Source organism: Megalopta genalis, chromosome 9 (genome assembly GCF_051020955.1).
Source record: "Megalopta genalis isolate 19385.01 chromosome 9, iyMegGena1_principal, whole genome shotgun sequence".
Classification (NCBI taxonomy): domain Eukaryota; kingdom Metazoa; phylum Arthropoda; class Insecta; order Hymenoptera; family Halictidae; genus Megalopta; species Megalopta genalis.
Genome location: NC_135021.1, coordinates 10,952,117 through 10,977,503, shown reverse-complemented (window position 1 = coordinate 10,977,503; position 25,387 = coordinate 10,952,117). Strand labels below are relative to the sequence as shown.

At 38.3% G+C, this 25,387-nt stretch overlaps 1 protein-coding gene and 1 long non-coding RNA gene across 10 annotated transcripts in view; one reads left to right on the top strand and one right to left on the bottom strand.

Annotated features, from left to right (window-relative positions):
* Positions 1 to 25,387, top strand: part of mam (neurogenic protein mastermind) — a 522,803-nt gene that overhangs the window by 318,450 nt on the left and 178,966 nt on the right. The window lies entirely within an intron of this gene.
* Positions 11,958 to 12,712, bottom strand: LOC143260003 (uncharacterized). Its single transcript, XR_013034073.1, has 2 exons — positions 12,523 to 12,712; positions 11,958 to 12,441 (listed from the first exon to the last, which is right to left on the bottom strand). It is a non-coding gene; the product is annotated as an uncharacterized LOC143260003 (long non-coding RNA).

The following is a 25,387-nucleotide window of genomic DNA, read 5'->3' as shown; positions in this document are numbered from 1 at the left end:
AATAATTGTATCCTCGTTTCACGGAAAATAATACGAAAACCATTACGTCCAATTGATTTCAACTTCGTTGAAATATTTGTCTGCCAGGATTGATCGATATTTCTGGTGAAACGTAGTTTTTCGCGTCTGGATCGCCGTTTTCGAACATTGTGTGCGGCGCGGCGCTGCGCGGCGCGGCATATTGGGAAGTTTCTGGTAAGTCGTCAGGTATCTCGGTGTTTGTTCAATAATCAATTCGACGCCCCGATGGGAGCGGTGCCAAGGCGCTGAAATATTTTGCAGGGAAACGGCCGCGCGTAGGGTACACGCTTTTGCTCCCGCTTCGCACAAGCTTCGGAATTTATCGTCGCGTCGAAAATGCGGCCCAGCCTGCAGCCGTAGCGCCGCGGCGTTGCACCGGCCCGGCCCGGCCCGATCGATCTGCGTTTTCTACCCTGCATTCTTCTTCTCTCTCTCTCTCTCCCCCTCTCTCTCGGTCTCTCTCTTTCAGTCTCTGTCTCTCTCGTCTGGCCGTCTCCAAAAATTACTTTCCTCCGCTCTGCTCGATTCGAGGCAACGTGGAAGAGAGCAAAGCAGAAAGAGAGAGAGAGAGAGAGAGAGAGAGAGAGAAGAAAGGGGAGAGATTCGATCGATCGGTGATGGAACGATAAGTGTGTGGCGAATAGAAGGGGTGACAGCCCCGGCACAGGCGAATCTTTCAGCATAATCTTCTTATTGAGCAGCTGATTGTCGACGGAGAGTTTCCACGCCTTTTTTCGTTCTGTTTCCCAATTAACAAGGAATACGGTGCTTCTGAATGGTAGACTGTGTTTGACAGCAAAAAGCGTTTTGTTTTTAGAGTCATTAGAATCGTAGTGGTGCGAGTGAGATTTCCGAAAATCTTGAAGTCGCTCTTAAAAATTTGATCGATGAAAGGTGAATAAAACGAGTGGGATAAATATGAAGTTACCGTACATTTAACACGTTCCGTGCCGAGCTTTTTTTACTCGAATCTTCACACTTTGATATTTGACTAAAACTTGATGTATTACGTGCAATTATTAATTCTCGTACACATAACAACGTAACAAAAACTTATCAACGCCCATTCTTGCGGTGGAAATTGATTCTTCGGTTCTAAATTTCTTGTAAACAATTTGTTCAGTTCACTAAGTAAACATGCAAGCGTGTACCATCGATGGTACACGTGGCACGGAACGTGTTAATGATTGCAAAACTAATTTAATCGTAAATTAAATTAACTCCAAATTAAATTCATTCCAAATCAACTTAACCGTAAATTATAATTTAACTAACTCTAAATTAAATTGACTTTAAGTAAATTTATTCGAAATTATCTTAACCACAAGTTTTGTCAGCAAACAATACTTCTTCAAAGTTACATTCAGTTAGATTTCAAAGTTACATCCGGCGTACAGATTATGCTCAAGCCTACCGTTCGAACATGAATTATCAAAGTCATTGTTTATTAATTCCCGTTGTCTCGTCTCGATATTCAAACTTTCGTCGAAAGTGAAACAAAACGCGGCTTTCACCCTTCCCCGAACAGTTTACATTGTAGCCGGCTCGATTACAGGAAACGATAAAAACAGAGTAAAGTTTTCCGGCGGCGTCCGCCGCCATGGCATTTGCATGAATAAAAGAGCATATCGCGACCCTATAAAGGGATCTCGTCGATTTATTATTAAACAAATCTATATCGACCGAGGTATCCGGACGGTCACGAAAACCAGTCGTCGAATCGATGAAAAATAAAATATCCGCGTTAGATCGTAGAATTTCCACGGCGGGGGTGCACCGGCCGCCTCCGTCGCGGGTAACTCGAGAATCAAAGTCTCTCGAATATCCGAGCGTGTTACACAACGTCGACGGCCGTGCCGCCGGCGTATTGTCTGAAATCGAATAGCTCGATATTAACAAGCAGTTCAGTGTTTAATCAATTAACCGGCTAATCTCTCGATCCCGAACATTTTTATGGTCGCCGCTGTAGTAACTGAATAATTACGATTTATCGGAAAAGGCTTAAATCCCTCGCGCTAATCGACAGCTTTATTTTAACCCTCGGGAAAATATGATTTCCAATCGAACCGTTCTTTACCCCTTTCTATTCGTACAAGAAACATTCGTTTTTAATTCACTGGCATTTTTTTAAAATCCTTTCGACTTGTATACATATAACCGTATAATTTAACTATATTATAAAATATTATTAAAAAATATTATATAATAAAATATATATATATAATAAAATATATAATAAAATATTATATATTAAATATATTATATTGTTACGAATTACTACACTTCTCCCGCGTCGCGGCATTTTATTTACAATAGAGAACACGAACTATAATACAACTAAATTAAATTATGTTAGAGATCTTTGAATTAGATGGTGTTGATCGCTCGACGGTCCGATCCCGACTCTTCGATTGTCCGTTGATAAACACCTCCGTGGCAACCCCTCTCTTCTATTTTTCTTTAAGGAGTTGCTCACAACAGGGCAGTTTCACATTACAGCGACTTGATTTGGACAAGTCGCCGTAACAATATATACATATAATACCGGGTGAGTTATTTAATTCTTTCGCCTTAATTTCTCTTGCAAACCGCGTAGAGGAAACAGCGAAAAATTCATTGCCGCTGTGTATAGTTTCTCGTTATGCAAAACATCTTTTGTTCGAAACGTTTGTTTTATGCGAGTTTACAGAGAGAAAATTAAGGTGAACGAGTTAAACGAATTAGCAGAATCATACATTTATTGTATTTAAAAATTATTATACGGATATAGTAGAGGCTCTCTTAACCGAACGTTTATTTTTGTAATATCCTATTACCAAAACGATTTATTGTCCAAAAATGTCATTCAGATTCTTTACTAGATGATAACTAGACCGCGAATTTTATGCAATTACGGCGAAATTTGGTAAATGCAATTTAAACCATTACCCGCCGCAATTCAAAAATACAAAAAAGAAAATTAAATTAAGGTTATTAGTTTCAACCTGAAATTTTTACAATGATTTTTAAAACAAAATAGCGGAAATTCTTAATACTTTCATAGAGCACGTGATATGTTCTCACTATTTCAATGCCTGTATTTTATTTAAAAGTTGCAGTTTTTAAAAGAAAGATATTTGAGAAAGTACCCCAAAAAATGGGAAATTGGCGGATAATATATGGATTAAGACAGCAAAAGAATGGAAAGAATTTGCAAATGTCACATGGTATTATTTTCAATCCCTTGAGGTTGAATGTCGACATATTGATGTTATCAGGACTGTCTATCTTACTCGAGTAGTCGCAACAATGTGGTTTGCTTGTGTACATAACAGAGATTCGAGATAAATTGCCCGTTTTTGCTATTATTTAAGGCTTAGATATACAATCTAGCTCCCTGAAGGAACTGTACCGAGTTACCACATAATTTATGGAAACATTTAAATAAAGAATGAACTCGCTAGTTAGTTTCTATTTCTTCCAATTGTTGCGGACAATCTTTATTTTTCATAAAAATCCGCAGTCCAGTGATAACGTATCTAAATAATACAGTGATTAGATAATGGATACCGTATGGATACCAGAATACTTCAAAAATAAATGTTCAGCCTCTACTGTATTCACAAATTTAGTGTACTTTATAGTGCATTGCAGTGCGGTGCAATGCAGTGCAGCACTGCAGGACATTTATCAATTACAGTAAATTCTCCCCAAATTTCCATCAGCTTCTAAACAAAAATGGACAAGTTTGGATGTGCAGATACGATTATTCGAGCCTCGCGGCTCATTTTTATAGTTGCCGATTGTCAACACTTATAAAAACAATCTGCACGGCTCGAATAATCGTATCTCCTCTTCCCAAATTGTTTGTTTTTGTTTACAAGCTGAAGGAAAATTAGGCAGAAAATTTACTGTATTTCTAACTAGACTGTGCTTACTGTATTTCTAATTATTAGAATTTTAGATATTTAACCCTTTGCACTCGAGTGCCGACTCTGAGGCGCCGTAAAAAATTGCTGCATCACGTTACAAAATAACTTTAACATCATCGAATTTGTTTATACTTAAACAATTGTGCGAAGCACAGTTACAAAACTCAACGTCGTACATATGTATAAAATGCAGGAAGTTATATGAAATTAAAATATTATAGGTCAGAGAAGAACTATTTTTAATTTCGAGTTAAAATGGCTTTGAGTGCAAAGGATTAAAAAATTTGAAACCATGCACCAAGAATTTTCGACTTGACTTTTCTATCGACACGGTTCGATTCAGAAAGCACAGTTGCTCAAATTGAAGCACGATTTTAGCAAAAAAGCTATTAGGTCTACCGGAAAGTTCTGTCCGTTTGAGAAATGAAAGGAAATAATAGATTTTTCATAAATTTAGTAATATTTATATTGTACAATATAATTTCCGTCGTTATACTTGTGACCTCTCTTGCCAGCGTGATGGCAATTTGTGAGCAACATTTTTCAAAAATATATGTCTCAAATGAATGTGTGCATATCTATTGAAATTTGCAATGACATTATCAGACAGAACTTTCCGGTAGACCTAATATTTTCACTCGGACGGACATCATTTCCACTCGCATTATTATTTTCATTCGCAAAATAATGTATCGTTAATTTGACAAAGTTCCGTACACGTTACAAAGCGCACGGTTTGCTTACTATTTAGTGGCCGGTCGCGCATTGCCGGTACCTGGTGACGAATTAACTCGTCCCGCCGAGTCAACAGCTTTTTCACCTGCAAATCGTAAAGCCAGCGATGACGCGGCGCCGTTCGTCTTCCTGTTCGCGCGACTTGCCGCACACGGAACGCTCGAAACGGGGACTAAAGCGAAAAATTTGCGCGCCTATTGTAATAGGAACGCATTGCGCTCCACGCTTTTCCTTTTCCTTCCTCGTTCCGCGTGGTCGGGGTCAAGGCAGTCGCCGATAATAGGCCATTACTTCGGATCCAGTTCGAACGGTTTCGTACGAGAACCGGGTTCAGCGATATTCTGCGCGGTTCCTTGCGAAAATCCATAGCACGATCTTGCGAAAATTTATGGCACAACCATGTGAAAATAGCCTCTCGAAAGTGTTTAACGAAGTTCTGAAAATTAGGTCTCGTTTGGTTACTTTTGCGATCGGCTGACGCGACGCGTTGCGCGAAGAGAAACATCTTTTCTCTATGAGAACTTGCACAGAAGTTGTTGCAACTCCTTTATGCGTGACTCTTTTGGATCGAAAAAAATATTATTAGTTGCTTCAATAGTGTGGTAATATTGTCCTAAAATTTGAAAGAGATCGGTCGGACCTATTGTTTAGTACAAATTCTCAAAGCTGGTCATTTTTCTACGGTTTACGTTCACCAAAATTCGTTCATTTTTTATGGTTCACGTTTTCTAGATTTATCTGTTTTATTTTATTTTAAATAAAATGAAACAAAGCAGATAAAATAAAACGAGAAAAGAATAAATTAAAATGAAATAAAATAAATTAGAATGAAATAAGATACAGTAAAATAGATACAATAAAACAAGAAAATAAGATGAAACAAAATAGTTAAAATAGATCAAATAAAAGAAGATGAAATAAAACAAAATAGGTAAAATAGATAAAATAAAAGAAGAAAATAAGATGAAACAAAATAGGTAAAATAGATAAAATAAAAGAAGAAAATAAGATGAAACAAAATAGGTAAAATAGATAAAATAAAAGAAGAAAATAAGATGAAACAAAATAGGTAAAATAGATCAAATAAAAGAAGAAAATAAGATGAAACAAAATAGGTAAAATAGATAAAATAAAAGAAGAAAATAAGATGAAACAAAATAGGTAAAATAGATCAAATAAAAGAAGAAAATAAGATGAAACAAAATAGGTAAAATAGATAAAATAAAAGAAGAAAATAAGATGAAACAAAATAGGTAAAATAGATCAAATAAAAGAAGAAAATAAGATGAAACAAAATAGGTAAAATAGATAAAATAAAAGAAGAAAATAAGATGAAACAAAATAGGTAAAATAGATCAAATAAAAGAAGAAAATAAGATGAAACAAAGTAGGTAAAATAGATCAAATAAAAGAAGAAAATAAGATGAAACAAAATAGGTAAAATGGTTAAAATAAAAGAAGAAAATAATATAAAATAAACTAAGATGAAATAGAATAGGTAAAATACAATAAATTCAACTCAAACAAAATACAATACTTCATACGACCTACATCTATGATTTACTCATTCAACACATGTGTTACTTACGGCAAATATTGCAATAACACCGGTTCAAAATCAGAACATATACCTTATCGTTACCTTTACAATATAAAAAAGCTGCCGTTAGCGTTAAAAGTCTTCGCATCCCAACGAGAAATATGTAGCACGAACAGTTCTCGTTCGTAACATTTCCGCGTACAACTAAAAACCGCGAGGTTGTATCAGAAATAACCGGGGTTCGTGGAACACCCTGTATAAACAAACGGAATATTAACGATCCGAAGTAGCCTTTGCGTCCGCAACTAAGTAGTCGAGTTAATTTTCCGAGAAAGGCCGTGCAAGCTCGACGCGAATCCGCGTGTACGCAGAACGCGTCATAAAACCGGGCGTAATAAACAGGTGTTTTGCATAGGCCGTTAATTAATCACGTAAGAAAAAAAAGAGCCGCGAAGGTGCGCACGATTATGTTCGCATATGTCGTTGGCATATCGGTTACAATGTTGCGGTGGTAACGGGGCGCGGGGGTAATCCCTTCAGACAGGGCTCCCTTCGGGATGCGTGCACGCGATCTACGGGGTGCAGCAGCGTGTGCATAGTCGCGTGCGTGCAGTTTTCGTTTCGTTTCGTTTCGTTTCGCGAAACGGAATCGCGCGAGCCTTCAGCGAACGATTTCACGGGTGTCCGGTGAACGATGTCCGATCGTCAACGACGTCGTCCACGAATGCTGATAGCCGTCGGCTGTCGACGGCGCGCCCGTGTTCCGTCACTCGCTTTCCTCGATCATTTTATGACGGCCTTTTTATTCATGTTACTCCTCTATCAAAGCAACTCTGCACGATGCGTCCGCTGCGAGTCCCGATAAATCTTCGCGGACACGCGAACCAACGAAAGATAAGCCCGGACAGTTGTAGATGGAGATAGCAAATGGCTGGGGTGCTTAACCAAATCGTATTGCAATCACTGTTAGCATTCTGTTTAGGTAGTCTGTGGGCGGCGATCGTTATTATTAACGCTTCCGGACTCGCTCGGATATCGAGTCGTTCAACACCGTATCGGAAGGGGGGAGTCCGACCACTTTTTGAAAAAAGAATCGTATTGCTGTGGTTTTTTTAGAATTTTATTGTATTGACCAAATTACAGCAATGTCTAAGTAATTGAACGTACATGTAAACAATATTTTGAGTCAAATTAAAATATATATTACCATTTTCAAGGAAAACGATCTCATCCGCATCACTGAGTTACAGCGTCCACTTTCCACAGGTGAGAGAGACCTCGAAAAATAACCTGGACTATAGCTTATAAAAAGTATTCTAAATAAAGAAAGTAATTCTTATGATATTTTTTCTTCAGCTTCTCACATAAATCACAAAAATTCTCACATTTGGAGCATCCCTCGTGATACCAACGACTACATCTCACACATTTAAACCGATCGTCACTTTTTGTGGTTTCGAAATACATAGTCCTTTCTGCATCTCACGCATTCATTTTGGTTCCATTCTTCTAACGACGTCTCACTTTCTTGTAAAACTGGATTATCTCTGCTTGAGTCGAATGATTGTTTTAATTGTTTTCTACGTTTCTTTACATTCTTTCCCCGTTCAATCGAAACGTTCCTGTGTTTCTTCATAGTTCTCTTGTTCTTCTTTGTCTTAATGTTCTCTGAACTATTTGTAATGTTTGCAAGTTACCTACCGCGCTTTCTGACCATGACAGTTGCACTTGTTTCTACAAATACCGGCGTTGTCTCGCTAAGCTAAACGGAATTCTTTGGAAATTAAGCTATTTTCAACTTGAAAAAACGCAAATTCGCTTTGAGGAAAACCGGATAGAAAAAGAATAATAATTCCGTTGAAGGACGGCACAATTAATGTGGTCGAACTCTCCCAGATTAGTATGATCGGTCTATACCAGAATTACGGAAGAGATCGATCGCGTTTTTAATATAAAGTAGAAATGAGTACATGCGTACTATCGAGGTTATACGGTAGTTTTATGCGTAATATATCCCTCAAAATTAAAATAGTGTAAATAAACTTACCTATTTGTCGATTACTGCTAAGAATATGTATTAGCGAAAAAACTTTCGGATCCGCCTAAAGCTTTAAACGCAATTTGCAAGATCAGAATACAGTTTTGCGACAATTGCAATACGTGATCAACAACCAATTTATTAAAGTCTTCTCCGACTTTTAGCACAACTCCATATGGCATCGTTGTTTCGAAATATTTATACTGGCCGGTCTCTCCCGCTAGCCGAACTCTCCCAAACTTACCCTATGGAACACCAAAATCACTCGTCTTCAATTTTTCGGAATTTAATTCAACCGCTTGCATTGCGATCTCTTTCGCTGCTTCGTTGATAAGCTCTTCTTCATTCTTAATGATTTCCATAATAGAACGAGGTTATTCTTCTCCGAGTCGCTGATAACTAGAGTGCCGATTTTATCCATTTATGGCAGAAATGAGTAGGTGTAATTTAAAACAGTATAAAGATTAAAAAACCAAAGAATGTTGATGTATTAATTTGAATTTATTAAAATTATGAAAGAAGAAAAAATATTGTGCTTGGCTCCTATGTCTAGGTTACTTATATACAATTTATATACAATCGATGTAAATAATTTGTATATTCCAGTCTATTAATAGCCCATAAGTGGTTGGTGCGCGACATTAAATGATCAATCAAAAAGAAAAAATAATTCTTGTTTCGATTACAGAAGAATTCGATTTTATTCCGACTCAGAAAAAACGAAGAATAGTCATCTTTAGCAAATTATTTATAAAATCCACTGCTTGATGGTTTTTGTTTTTAGTGTTAACTAAAAACGGCAGTGTACGCGCTCGTAGTATCGCAGACAATGCGAATAGGATTTCGCAAGGATCATCATGTATCGATAAATTCATTGGTACCGACAGTCGCATCTTATCCTAAAAAGGAAATTCTCGGCGGCGAGCAGCGTTTTGCGGTCATCGCTATCGGACGGATCGTTTTAATATGTATCAGCGATCGGAACACCGTGATCAATATTGGAACCGAAGCACGATCATGCGCACAGACTCCGCCGGCGCGGCGAAGTACACGGTCGCGGACCAGAGGTTTCTCAGTTTCCGGCGGGCCCCCGGGCACGCGAGAACTCCTCGGGTTCTTCAGGATTCTTAGGATCCTCGTAGCCTAAACGAAGCTGCCAGCAGCAGCAAACCTCGATCTCCGATTCCGTCTCAAACCGTTCGGGTTTCCCTTCGGTCTCCCTCCGGGCGATTCTGGGGGCTCTGGGAAACCCTTTGATAATCGCGAACTATCCCGAAAACCTTTGAGATCCTCTAGTCATCTTCAGAACACTTTGAGGATCTTCGAGGAGACTGTTCAGCTTCTGCGACAGTTGAGAAGTAGGTCTTAAGAACTTCAATATTTGCCTTGGACTTGGTTCAGCGACTGTAAAGCTGGTTTTGAGAACTTCCTGCCACTTTTTAGTTGCTTTTAATGCCTGGAGAAGTTTTGGGACGTGTCCTTCCAGATGGACTGGACGTCTGCGAAGTGCTGATTTCTGAGCTGGTTCGAGAACTCTCGAGATTGCTGGGTGATTTTGGCGATGTTCAGTCTGTTGGAGACTGTGTCGGCCTGGTCTAGTTTACTGTAGCTTAACCTAGTCTATCTCAGATTGTCCTAGTGATGAATTTTCTGGGACCAGAGCGCGCATAGACATCCCCACTACCGTTTTTTTCAAGAAAATTTGGGTATTTGAACGGCCCAAACGCGACTAAAATTCAGCTATTTTCAAGTCAGTTTCCGACGAAGAAACAGTAGCAAGATCGAGTCTCATTCTCTTTCGAGCAATTCAATGTACGTATATCGTTGCAAAGTTAGAAGCCACCGTAGATCCAGCGCGACGAACTGAAAGCGCGATCTAGAATCCGCGATACGCACATACTCATGTAATTGTATTAGACCAAAAAGCTTGTAATATACTATCTTTTATCAGTCAATTTGGTTGTTAAATTCAATTACTGCGTTTCCTGATTCGAAGCAGTAGTTGGTACAAACTCACAGAGATATACGTTTACCGCCCGGGGTGTATCTGCACCTTTTTTTTGTAAAAGAAAGTTACGAGGCAACCAAACTCTAAATCTCCACCCTCACCTACCTAGCAACACCCTGTGTTGAGAGAGACATCGGCTAGTTCATGTTATTGCCTTACCAGAACTCCAAAATCGCATCAAACCTCCGGCCACGCAAAGCTGCCTGGCCCTCGGCTCGTAACGCTATCATGGACTATTCTAGTCTGTATTACACTATCATTGTCTATCGAAGACTATCGTAGATTAATCTAGTCTATCTTACACTATTCTAGTGTACTGAAGACTATCATAGGCTGTACTAGTTTATCTTAGACTGCTCTAGTGTATCTAAGACTATCATAGTCCAGACTAGTCTATTTTATATTATACGTGTATCTGAAACTATCATGGACTATCCTAATCTATCTTACACTATCATAGTCTATCGAAGGCTATCATAGACCAAGCTAGTCTGCCTTATTATCATAATTTATCGTAGACCAAGCTAGTCTATCTTATACTATTCTAACATATTTAGGACTATCATAGGCTATCCTAGTCTATCTTATACTATCATAGTCTAAGACTATCCTAGTGTATTCAAGACTGTCATAGACTATCCTAGTGTGTCTAAAAATATCATAGACTATCCTAGCCTTTCTTATACTATCATAGTCTACGACTAACCTAGTGTATCTAAGACTGTCATAGATTATACTAGTGTGTCTACGAATATCATAGACTAGTCTAGTCTATCTTAGACTATTCTTATGTATCTAAGATTACCATAGAATATTAAAATTTATCTTACACCATCCAAGTGTATTTAAGATTATTCTAGTGTATTTAAGACTATCATAGTCCAATCTAGTATATCTTAAACTATTCTAGTGTATCTAAGACTATCATAGAATATCCAAGTTTGTCTCACACTATTCCAGTGTATTTAAGACTATCCAAGTGTATTCAAGACTATTCTAGTGTATTTAAGACTATCATAGACCAATCTAATATATCTTAGACTATTTTAGTGTATCGGAGACTATCATAGAATATTCAAATTTGTCTTACACTATCCAAGTGTATCTAAGACTATTCTAGTGTATTTAAGACTATGATGGATTAGTCCAGTTTATCTTAAGCTATTGTAGCATATCTAAGATTATCATACAATATCCAAGTTTGTCTCGTACTATCAAAGTCTATCTAAGACTATTTTAGTGTATCTAAGACTATCATAGACCAACCTAATATATCTTAGACTATTCTAGTGTATCTAAGACTATCATAGAATGTTCTAGTTTGTCTTATACTATCAAAGTTTATGTAAGACTATTTTAGTGTATCTAAGACTATCATAAACCAGTTTAGTCTGTCTTAGACTTTTCTAGTGTATCTGAGACTATCATAGAATACCCAAATTTGTCTTACACTATCCAAGTATATCTAAGACTATTGTAATGTTTCTAAAACTATCATAGTCTGGTCTAGTCTATCTTAGACTATTCTAGTGTATCTAAGACTATCATAGACTATCCAAGTCAATCTAAGACTATCATAGACTATCCTAGTCTGTCCTTGGACTATCGAAGTCCATGTTTTGGCGCCATTAGAGGATTTTGGTGACTCTCCGTAGACTTTCGCGAACTTCGTCGATCATCACCGAAGTACATGTTTCGAACACCTCTGCATCATCATAATTTATTCCACGAATTTTTGATCTGTGCTACAGGCATTTACGTAGTACTTTGGGGATCTTCGAACTGCTTTGGAGACTCTTAAGCTCCTTGAACATTTTAAATATCCTTGAAGAACCTTGGCCTATCTGGCGCTCGTTTGGATCTTCCTACAGGGCTTTAACCTTCGAACTTCCGGAGACGTTCCGACACCATTCGCCATCGTTAAAGTACATACGAGACTAGAAAGTATCTTTAGGATCTTGGAAACTTCAGAACGATCGCCTTGGGTTTCTTTGTTTCTCTCTGAACCTTCGAGCTTCGTTCGGTGTTTCCCCAAGAGAATTGTGAATTCTTAGGCTGCGTAGAACTTCTTCGACTATTTTTGTAGAACCTCGGTGACCATCGGGTACACCTGGAAGGATTTCGGTCATCCATAGTCGCAAGATTCGACGCGATGTAAAATTCGTAGAATGTAGATAGGTGCGTGTCGCTGAAAGAAACCGTTGTCGCGACTGAGAAACGCTATTAGACTGTCGCAGCGGCGCCGGATTCAAGAAAATTGGTAGCTTACCGACACCGGTGGCAACATTTATTCCCCGCGAATCTCGCGATAAATTCACGGCCCGCTTCCGGCGCAGGGGCTCGTTCCTATCGGCGCGGAGCCATCGTCTTCCAAACAGGCGACAGATTACTCCCGTCAATAAATCAACCGCCTCGAGCCCCCGCCGTTTCGCGCGCGGCCCAGAAGCCGATCGATTCAATGCCAGCCACTGGAACACTGGCCGAAAGGATAACATCCTCGGCAACGGGGAAAAAGTCGGACCACCGGCGTGATAGGCCAATAAATAAGCAATTACCGACAAGTGTGACGACGAGATTGCATAACTCGTCTATCCCCTCCAACCTCGATCTGCTCTGTCCGCTAACCAGCGACTCTCTCTCTCTCCCTCTCTCTCTCTCTCTCTCCCTCTCCCTCTCTCTCTCTCTCCCTCTCCCTCTTTATTTTCCTTGCTCTCTGTATTTCTCTCGCTTCCTCTCTCTCTCCGGCTCTCTATTTCTCTCTCTCTCTCTCTCTCTCTCTCTATTTCTCTCTCTCTCTCTCTCTTTATTTTCCTTGCTCTTTGTATTTCTCTCGCTTCCTCTCTCTCCGTCTCTCTACTTCTCTCTCTCTCTCTCTCTCTCTCTCTCTCTCTCTCTCTCTTGCTTAGTCTTTCTCCGTTGCTCCCTCTAAACGATGGCGACACGCGCGCATCGACAATGAATAGGAGGATAATGCCACGTCCACACCGAAGAAACTACTACTAGCTACTTTTTACACATGCTCCATGCTCCATGGGAAAGTTGACACTCAACGTTTCTTCAAGTTTTTTCAAGATTCTTCGCGTTTCCTCAAGTTTCCTCAAGTTTCTCCAAGATTCTCAAAGTTTCTCCAAGTTTCTCCAGGGTTCTTCGTATTTCTTCAAGTTTCTGTAAGGTTCTCCAAGACGCTTCGTGTTTCTTCAAGTTTCTCCAAATGTCTTCAAGGTCCTTCGTATTTCTCAAAATTTCTTCAAGGTTCTCCAAGTTTTTCCAAGGTTATATACATTTATTCAAGGTTCTTCGTGTTTCTTCAAGTTTCTTCAAATTTCTCCAATGTTCTTCAACTTCCTCCAAGTTTCTTTAAGTTTCTCCAATGTTCTCCAACTTTCTTCGACTTTCTTTAAGTTTCTTTAAGTTTCTACAAGATTCTTCTTGTTTCTACAAGTTTCTTCAACTTTCTCCAACTTTCTCCAACTTTCTTCAAAATTCTTCAAGGTTCTTTAGGTTTCTCCATGGTTTCGCCATGGTTCTCCGAGTTTCTTCAAGTTTCTTCAAATTTCTCCAAAGATCTTCAACTTCCTTCAAGTTTCTTCAGGTTTCTCTAATGTTCATGTATCTTCAAATTTCTCCACGTTTTTCCACGTTCCTCCAAATTTGTTTAAGTTGCTTTTTCAATTTCTTCAAGTTCCTCCAAGTTTCTTCAAGTTACTCCGAGTTTCTTCAAGTTCTTCCAAGTTTCTTCAACTTTCTCCAACTTTTTTCAGATTTCTTCAAGGTTCTCTAGGTTTCTCTAAGTTTCGTCATGGTTCTCCGAGTTTCTTCAAGTTTCTCCAATGTTCTCCAACTTCCATCAAGTTTTTTCAAGTATCTTCAAATTTCTCCGCGTTTTTCCACGTTCCTCCAAATTTGTTTAAGTTGCTTTTTCAATTTCTTCAAGTTTCTCCAAGTTTCTTCAGGTTTCTTCAAGGTTCTCTAGGTTCTCTAAGTTTCGCCACGTTCCTCCAAATTCGTTTAAGTTCCTCCAAGTTTCTTCAAGTTACTCTGAGTTTCTCCAAATTTCTTCAAGTTTCTAAGTTTCTTCAAGTTCCTCCAAGTTTCTTCAAGTTCCTCCAAGTTTCTTCAAGTTGTTCCAAGTTTCTTCAAGTTCCCCGAGTTTCTTCAAGTTTCTTCAAATTTCATCAAGTTTTTACTACACCAAATATTCTACAAACAGTGTTTGTCAATCTGAACTACTCTCTCCATAAAAAAAATGATATACGTAAACATGATGATATAAATGATGAATATGTATACATACATGCATACGTGCATACATATCTGTATAAACGATGACCACATCATTTACGTTTGTCACGAATACAAAAAAAATATCTCTTTTCTGCAAAGCGTCGAAGAAGCGTAAACAATGTCCAGCAGATTCATTCGATTCCCGCAGCCAGAGCGAGCACGCGCGAGAGATCCTCGAGCCACGGTTAATCATTTTTCGCTATGCATTTCGATGGCACGCATGCGATCACCGGGCCGCGATGCATATAATATAGCGTAACTACGGTAACGAGCGTGCATGCAGAGCGATCAAAGTGCAGCCGGTCTGCTTCCGTGGGTCACGAATTTACGAGGATTTCTGACGTACGCGCGACGCTCGGCGCGGCGCGGCATCGCGTCGATCGGTAGAGTTCCCGTGTCGCGTACGTGTTGTGCCGTTTACGCACGTTACAATCACGTGATCCCATTATGCCTGCCTCAGCGCGATTTGTTATTGTAATTACTGGAATCTGCATATCAAGCGACGAAAGTCTACGGCCAGGCCGAGCTCTCGCGCTCGACGTTTCGCCCGGTGACACGCGGATCTATCGTGCGCCGCGCTGCGCCGCACGCGGTATTAGTTGACAAGCGATATCATCTGAACGCGAACGCGCTCGCCGTCCCGTAGGGTAGCGGAGCCGGTTACTGTGGGCTAGCCAATTACTGTGACTTCTCTTCATTTTCAAACGCAATTAACTTTATATTTATCGAACGAGTCGTATCAAATTTTTGCGTTTACATTCAATTAATTATTTATTTGTTGAAACTAACCACGGTAAAAGACGACAGTTCTTTTCGACACTGAATTCGCGAAATTTTCTGCAACGTTTATGAAAACGCTTTAAGAAGGATTACGGGAAAACGAGATGGTGATTATCTGTTTGAATTTTTGTTTCTAGTTTCAAGTTCAGTAGTTTATTTACTGTGCGAGTGATTCATAACGAATAAAACACAAGAAACAGGCCTTTCGAATTTGAACAATTTAACATTGTCTAAATTATTCAATAATAATAATCATCCCGATTCGATGATCGCTAGACCGCGGATTTTAGGCGTTCATGGCGAAAATGAATAAAATCAACTTATCAAGGTTATCAAAAGGAACAATATATTTATATTGAATTTCTGGTTTTGTCAATCGTCTTGGAACATCTTTATCTTGCCTGAAGATGCGCAGTCTAATCGTCGCAATTTTATTTCACAGGATAGTTCAATTTGTTTATAACAACAGCGATAAAATAGACACGTTTACAGCCAATATCGGAAAATTCCAAACGAGTTTACATAAACTGTTTATCTAAACTGCTGCTTCGCCGATTCTCTGTCATTATTCATATCATACTATCTCCGTATCGAAATGATTGTCCTGTTTCCATAAATTATTTGTGTCGAAACGATTGTTCCATTTAAAAAAATAATGTTTTCTACCTGCTCTATCATTAATTTCGACGCGTAAAGGATAATTCATTCAGTACGATACAGCTGCATGAGTATAACAACTATTTGCCCAATTTTTATTTTATGTAATAAAAAGTAAATTCTTCTATCTCCTGAATTCGATGCGAATTTATACGTCGGACAATCATTTCGATACGAAGGGATGTTTTTGTTTTTCGTTGTAAAAGTGGGTGTTACTCGTATATATTGGGTTGGCAACTAAGTAATTGCCGATTTGTTCAATGAAATAAAAAATTTTTTTTTACTTGGAACGAAGTTTAATCTGTAATGCATTTTCCATTTTGTTCGATGACCACTTGACAACTTGACATTTGTCAATGCTTGTAGCATCGAATTAATTAGCCATCTTTTTTTCGTTAATTTTATCAACTTACTTCTTAACTCTCTCTGACAACTTGAAAATTCCACGCTCGTAGAAAGTCTGATCATTTTCGGCCAAAAACTGAGTTAAGTGAGATTTTGCAGCGTCATCATCATTAAAAGTTTTATCACGAGGGGAGTTGTCCGGGGATCGAAATAAGTGGTAATCCGATGGCGCGAGATCAGGGCTATATGGTGGGTGTAACATCAATTTCCAACCAATATCCATCAATTTTTACCGAGTGGACAAAGACGTGTGCGGCCTAGCATGGTCCTGCTGGAAAATGACACCTTTACGATTGACCAATTCTGGTCGCTATTCCTTGACCGCTGCATTCAATTTGTCCAGTTGCTAACATTCACCGTTAATAAAAAATAACATAATAATAATAATAATAATTTTATAATATAACATTTACGGATATCATAAAAATGGGAGTGAGAGACATCTATAACTGAAATCGGCAATTACTTAGTTGCCAACCCAATATAAATAAATTAAATCAAAATGAAATTCGCATTTCCACGTTCTGGGTCATGGATCACGGATCATGATCTAGACGTTCCAAGGTCGTCTCTCTGAAGACACCGCACCGAGTGCATCCACGCGCAGCATCGATTCGAAACGATCGGAACAGCCTGCCACCGGTGGAGCGAATTTCGCCGACTCGCTCGCGAGATTTTCGATGGGCGAGCGCGCGCCCACGCCCACGCCGAGCCGAGCCGAGTCGAGTCGAGTCGAGCGCTTGCTATCCGCTCGTCTAAAAGTAACCGAACCGATATCCAGTCTAAATATGGAATTGCGTGCACGTTGGCCCTTGTGAACGCGCACTCGAAGCTCGCCCGTGGCCTCCTCGATCCTCTTCTCGTCCATATCCAGCCTTATCTCGCAGGAACGATAGACAGACCGAATAAAATTACCCCGATGCGCTTAGAGTCGCCCGTATCTTCGCCTTCGAGCTGCACCCATACTCCCCTGTTCGACTATTGCCGCTCCGTTCTCCTGATTTCGATCGTTTAACAGGGTCTAGATCGGTTTCGGAGTTTGTCCAGGTGACAGGATCATCGTTCAGCGTTCTAACGGGTCGACAGTTAACACTCGAACGGCGAATCTAATTTATCAAAATGTAGTTGAGTATGCTTGTAGCATCGAATTAATTAGCCATCTTTTTTTCGTTAATTTTATCAACTTACTTCTTAACTCTCCGCTGGTTCACCGGGTCAAAATGACCCAAATTTTAGTCTTCGAGAATTAAGAATTAATTTAATATTGTAAAATTAACAATTAATTTGATATCGTGAAATTAACGATTAATTTAACAGACTTGCAAGTGAGATATCGAGTTCTAATAAAGGAAACAATCTTCTGGAATGTTCAAGTTGTATTCTCAAATTTGTAGGTGTCAATAGCGCTGCTGGATTTTGAGTGACAGTTGTTTGAAAATTTTGTCACTTCCTTTTTTCTTGTTAGTAGAAGTTGATGTACTTCAACCAGACGTGTCAGTTTTTATATAAATCGTAACGAAACACGTGAAATTTTCAATTACTTGTCAGAAACTAGATACTCAAATGACAATATTTATATTCCGGGTTCAAATGGACCAGTGTCCGACCGTCCGAGTGTCAATTTGTCTCGGAAGTCGTTGCTCGAGGGATGGAAAAAATTGGGTCGGAAAGTTCGAAGCCCAGTTCCCAGGCTGCCGTCTATAGGAAAATATTCCGACGTGTCTGCTCGAGTTTCGCGCCCTTTTCTCATCGAATTGTACTGAATTAAAAATCAATCGCGTTGAAGTTTCAATTCTTCTTCATTTAATGTGTTGTACTTCGATTTTCCTCAATTAAAAATAAATCGCGTGGAAGTTCCAATTTTTCTCAATTTAGAAAGCGTTGGGCTTAAAGTTTTCTGAATTAAAAACGAGCCGTATCAAAGTTCCAATTTTTCTCGATTTAAGAATTGTCGCATTTCAATTTCTTTCAATTAAAACAAAATTGTGTGAAAGTTATAATTTTTCTCAATTTAGAAAGCGTTGTGTTAAAGTTTTCTGAATTAAAAACGAGCCGTATTAAAGCTCCAATTTTTCTCGATTTAAGAATTGTCGCATTTCAATTTCTTTCAATTAAAACAAAATCGCGTGGAAGTTCCAATTTTTCTCAATTTAGAAAGCATTGTGCTTAAATTTTTCTGAATTAAAAACGAGCCGTATCAAAGTTTCAATTTTTCTCGATTTAAGAATTGTCGCATTTCAATTTCTTTCAATTAAAACAAAATCGTGTGAAAGTTTCAATTTTTATCAATTTAGAAAGCGTTGTGCTTAAAGTTTTCTGAATTAAAAACGAGCCGTATCAAAGTTTCAATTTTTCCAGATTTAAGAATTGTCGCATTTCAATTTCTTTCAATTAAAACAAAATCGTGTGAAAGTTTCAATTTTTCTCAATTTAGAAAGCGTTGTGCTTAAATTTTTCTGAATTAAAAACGAGCTGTATCAAAGTTTCAATTTTTCTCGATTTAAGAATTGTCGCATTTCAATTCCTTTCAATTAATACGAAATCACCTGGAAGTTTCAATTTTCCTTAATTTGAAAAAAATGTATCACGCTCGAATATTTTCTCAACGAAAAATGAATCGCGTCGACGTTTCTAATTGTTCGTAATTTAAAAAGTATTCTGCTTGAATTGTCCCCGATTAAAAATGGACCGTGTTAATTTGTAATGCCTGTAATCGAACGAAGGTGGAACACGTTGAAAAAAGAAGCCGGTCTCTGATTATCTTCTCGATTTGGCCGCGCGATGTTCGAAGAAACGTTCGCCTTTTAGGCGTCGCGTCGCGTCGCGTCTGCTCCGACGTCACAAGGCGTTTCCGGTTCGATAATTAACAAACAATTTATCCGTCGTCGCCGTCGTCGGCGGTCGCGGGGACGTGGCGCACACTATCGCCGGACTATCTCTGTGTAACTTTATTATCAGTGCCTAGTAATATCGCGTCAAGCCACGAGTGTACGATGGCGTACTGTAATTGCGGTGGAAGCGATGCGGTTAATAGGGTGTGGCAGCCCCTGGTTCCGAAGTTATTACGGCCTTATATTATTGATACAACTCCATTACGAAAGTCCTTGGAGAGGTCAGACGGGACGTCGTGTCTGGCTCCATGGTGTACGAGGCGATCTAGCTTCGAACAACCACGCCATTTTTCAAAGCTCGACTCCCTTGTTTGTCGTGCGATCGAACACTTTGGCACCAAACACTCGTTCATTTATTTCGCAGAGTATTTTCCAGCAGTTCGAATTATTTGCAAGCTCTGACCAACTCGAACATGGTCAAACGATCACAAACTGGTACCCTTTGGGTATCTGTGAATTTGTACAACGCGTGCAATTAACCCGAGAAAGATAACCTACGTCGCAGAGGCGCCTGCGAAGACTGTTGATTTTTGTTAATTTTTCATAGAGGTCTAGTGATTTAAGTTTAAAATTACTTAAAATATAAAAAAATATAATATAAATGCATTCTATTTTTACAATAATGCCAAACCTTTAAAATGACTAGATTAACTTAAATAAATATCCATTGTTAGTATAAAATTGACGCCTTAGAAAAGCATGCGCCTCTGAAGCGTATGGTTATCTTTTACGTACGTTGTCATATGGTTATCTTTCTAGGGTTAAGATGGCCGATGTTTCGAAATTGCACGAGACAAAGAATTTTCGTTTCAACCGATTCCAACGTTCTCAAACTTCTACCGTCCTGAACGTACAACACTCGCATTCAGACATAACGGACTATTGTAAGATATTTATAACAAAATCGTTTTTAACACGTTTATAACGAAATCATCTGTAACGCAATTATTTGGCAGTCAAGGGACCATCGGTCTCAAACTTCTGCCAATATCAACACACATAGAACGTCCAACGGAACACAATTTCGCCAACAGGTGCGCAACGAATAGACTGCTGATCTTTGTGCGAAATAAAAATGATCTCACCCAAAAGAAACAAACATAAAATACAAACGTATTTCTTCCTCTAATAATTTTAACGAGTCAAGACAAATTTGTTAATGTTCATAAATTCGAGTAACGTGTGTTCACGTTTCTTTTTTAGCAATTTTTATAACAGTTACACAAGATCCGCAGTCTAGTAATAATTCGCCATGTATCGCATTTGGTACAGTTACCGCCCCTTTTAACCGATCCAAACGCTCTCAAACTTCCACCAACGTCGCCATAACGCAGCCATCAAAATGTATCGAACTTTCGAACGATCGATGCGGAAGTTTCGTCTTGTTTTGACCGTTGAAATCAGTATTCGAACGCGTCTGCGGCACGTTTGTCGAGTAATCTGTGCATTAAGACGAAAATTGGCGCGCAAATCGATTTACTGATCCGGCAGCGTTTTGCTCACAGCGTCTTTCCTCTCGTTAAATGCTACGCCATGAATGAAGACACCTGTTGGAGCATTTTCTAAAGGTCCCTTCAGCCAGAGATCAGTTCCACCCTCGAAAGGCGAACGGTTTCGACGAGTTCAAACGCGGCAATGTGCTTAGGTGTGCTCCGATCGTGATTTGCCAATTGTTCAAGCAGTGGAAGATGGAAAATTAAATGTGGATTGGATGAAGTGTTTATTTTTCTTTCATTCTATATTGATTGCTCTCTCAAAGTTTATTTTATAGTAAACAGTATTCGAACTTTTTTGGAACGTATATTTATCTAAAATAATTAGTTGAACGAATTCTTTTCAGTCGAATATTTTATTCGAATAACAATTATTTATTGTCCGTAACAGATTATTGTATCTATTTATTCGAATTCTTCAGTCTTTATACGAATTCTTCATTCTTTATTCGACTTCTTCATTCTTTATTCAAATTTTTCATTCGTTATTCGAATTCTTCATTCTTTATTCAAATTCTTCATTCTTTATTCGAATTCTTCATTCGTTATTCGAATTCCTCATTCTTTATTGAAATAATTCTTCATTCTTTATTCGAATTCTTCATTCTTTATTCGTTATTCGAATTCTTCATTCTTTATTCGTTATTCGAATTCTTCATTCTTTATTCGAATTCTTCATTCTTTATTCGAATTCTTCATCTTTTACTCAAATTCTATTCTTTATTCGAATTCTTTATTCGTTATTCGAATTCTTTATTCGTTATTCGAATTCTTCATTCTTTATTCGAATTCTTTATTTGATATTCGAATCCTTCATTCTTTATTCGAATCCTTCATTATTTATTCGAATTCTTCATTTTTTACTCAAATTCTTCATTTTTTATTCGAATTCTTTGTTCGTTATTCGAATCCAATAATTGTTGATCCAAAAAGTTAATTGCAGAAACTCACATAAAAAAATCAATAACTATAGAAAAACACTATATTCTATAATTTGTATTCAAATCGACTATTTTACAAACGAGTTCCTGTACAAATAAATTCTTCTTCGAATGAACTTTCATTCAAATAAATTCGATCATTTTTATTCGATTGGATATTTATTCGACAATGTCGAATAATATTGTATTCTGATTTTTAGCTGACACATTCAAACACAATATAAATAATTACTCACATTCAAGCTTGCCAAATATCTTTACATACAGCGTCAGTCACCCATTGGTAACCATTTATTTTTGACTGGTTTTCAAAATCCAAATTTCGGTTCCAACGAACTGAGTTTTCCTAAGATATTCAAGACGCGAAAGAGCTACAGTACTATCCACAACGATAAATTGTAACTTTCAGTTTCTTTAATCAAATCACTTAGAATTTGTGGGAATTTTAGAGGCCGATTTTCAGCGCTCAGCGTGTTAATAAATAAAATAGTATCATTGAGAAATGCCGACGGTTCAGAATAGACTGTAACACAGATAAACATGGTGAGTAAATGCTCTTCCTCTTAATCGGACCTTTATGTAACGGTTTTAAACAGTTATTTTCGGCTCGGCGGTCAAGCCGCGGAAACAACAATCTAAAACGAAATTACGTTCCAAGGAGACGGAGATTAAAGTGTTAGAAGCCCGGTGGAATCAGCTCGCGGAGGCTGGATCGGTTGATGAATTTTTTCGGGCTGGCTCGTCGCGGGCCGACGGGTCCTCACGGACCAGAAAAATTGAACTCCGATTCGATGCGTGTACTACAATAAAACGGTAATTGTGGCGGAGCATCGGCCGCGCTGAATTGATATTTATACGTCTGCGGCTAAATTAGAACGGCTTATAAATACCCGAGCCGCAAATAGCGTTCCATCGCGACACGTGCAACCACATGAGATGCGCCTCGTCCGCTGTTTATTATTTACTGTTTGCCCCTCGGAACGTCACCCTCTGGTTACATCAACGTCCACCGCCGCCGTGTTTCATGCTTTCTGCGATTCCGCTCCGCCTTTTTCCACGTTACGCGATTAAAAGTGGAAACATACCACGCCGCGGCTTGTGAAATCACGCGAAATCATAGGAAGCATAGGGTAGATGTCCCAAATTTTGTACTCGTCCCAATTTCTGTGCCCGTTTCAATTTCTGTGTCCGTCCCGATTTCTGTGCCCGTCCCAATTTCTGCGCCCGTCCCAATTTCTGCGCCCGTCCCAATTTCTGCGCCCGTCCTAATTTCTGTGCCCGTCCCAATTTCTGTACTCGTCCCAATTTCTGCGCCCGTCCTAATTTCTGTGCCCGTTCCAAATTTTGTGCTCGTCCCAATTTCTGTGCCTCCGAATTAAAAATGCGCGCGAAAAGAAAAGTTTTGTATATAAATTGATGATAATTGACTAAAACGCGATAGCTGTCTGCCAAAATCATATCCAAATAATCCAGAGCGCAGAATGACAATACCAAATATTTTCCAAAGTTTCTTAGCGCTTGGTTTACAAGATTTATGAAAATGACGAGCTAGAACATTTTTAGTTCACGTTTATTGAGATCGCAAGGATGCATTTGTCATTTACTCGATTAATTTGCCACCAGAGACAAATATAGCAATCAAAATCGTTCAAATTCAGTGCCAACACTTCGAGCGTTAAAAATGTAAAGCTTCGGTCACACCAACAAAATGGAATTTCATTCTCAGTTAAACAGATGTAGCTCAGTTGCAGAAGCTCGCTCATAATCCTAAATTACAGTTGCAGCTGCTTCGTCCAAGACTTATAATTAAACGGCGGATCTTTTTGCATTCATGTAAACTGACAAGATATAATCTCTTCTAAAGATATTATATATATATAATAATAATAATATATATATAATAAAAAGAAAATTGATTATATCTTGAAGATATAATATAATATATATATATATATATATATATATATATATATATATATATATATATATATATATATTATATATATATTATATATTATATTATATCTTCAAGATATAATCAATTTTCTTTTTCTTTTACACTTGACAATTTCTTTTCTTATTCTCGACGACATAATCTTATAATCCTTTACTATAATCTTTTTTTTATAAAAGCTTACTATAGTTCTAATATTCTCTATCATTTTTTTTCTATAATATTTGCAAAATTACGCGTGGAAACGAGGATGTTTATAAAGCTGCGTCGTCTGCTTATAACTAGACCGCGGATTTTATGCATTCGTGACAAAAGTGAATAGGTCGAATTCGTAATTGTAAAGAAATTATAAGCATTTGAGGACACTTCAACTTATTAGAATTATTAAAAGAGGAGAGACGTTTCCATCAGACTTACGTTTCTTAAAATCACCTTCGACAATTTTTATTTTGCACAAATATCGGCGATCTGTTTACAACGCGGCGAAATTAAAGTTAAAATACCGCTTAAAACACAATAAAGAAATCTCCGTAAGTAAGGCATGCTGCAAGGTGTCGGTATTTCGCGTTTGCATGAGAGAGCAGAGCCTGTTCGTTGGTACAGTAGCCGGCCGTTTTTTGTGGAAAATCAATAAAACAGGCGGCAACGAACGATTGCTGGCGATGGACATGTTTCGAGGATTAAAAGCACGACACCGTCGGCTCGCCGGCTGATATTTAGGTCGTGTTAACAGTCGCCTCGCTAGCGGAGAGCGTCGTTAACGAAACGTAACGTTCAATAGAGCGGCGTATCCTCCCACGCAGGAGGGAGCACGCTCGCGCGGCTCAAGGTTACTGACACGCTTCTTCTTATCTTCTCGCACCGACACCTTCTGCTAACCGGTCAACCAGTCTTCGTGGTGCTCCGTCCTTCCAGGATCCGTAACCCTTCGACGCGAAGTGATAAATGGGACCGTAAGTTCGGTCCAAAATTTGATTCGAACGACGGCCAAGCGACAAAGACGAACACAATTTTATTCGACGGTCTAAATACCCGATCGAGTCAAAATTGACCCGAACGAGAGTTTATTCGTGCAAGATTTTTTTCGAATAACGATTCAATCGAATAAGAATTTATTCGCGTAGAGGAATTCCTTCGAATAAGAATTTATTCTCGTACAGGAATTCGTACGTAAAATAATCGATTTGAACGAAAAATCATAGAATACAAAGTGTTTATTTCATAGTTTATCGATTTATTTATTCCATATTCCTTTTTACAATTAACGTTCGTACAAACATTGCATCGGAAAGATTTTTTGGTAGATTGATCCTTGAAGCATGACTAAATTATGGTTGCAGAAGAAGGCAATTTTATAATCCAGTAAAGTATTTGAAATTGTGCTGATCCTGCGTGTGTTCCTTCTAAATTAGGTCAAGACAAAAACAGTCGGCAATGATTCCTATTACTGTGTCTGAATAATTTTGCAATCTTTATTCGAATAAATTATTCGAATAAATAGATGGAATAATAGTACAATCTCTATTCGTACAAATTATTCGAATAAATACATAGAATAATGGTAAAATCTCCATTCGAATAAATTATTCAAATAAATAGATAGAAAATTATACAATTTCTATTCGTATAAATTATTTGAATAAATAGATGGAATAATTGTACTATCTCTATTCGTATAAATCATTTGATAAAGTGGATAGAATAATTTACTGGAATAATTAGATGGAGT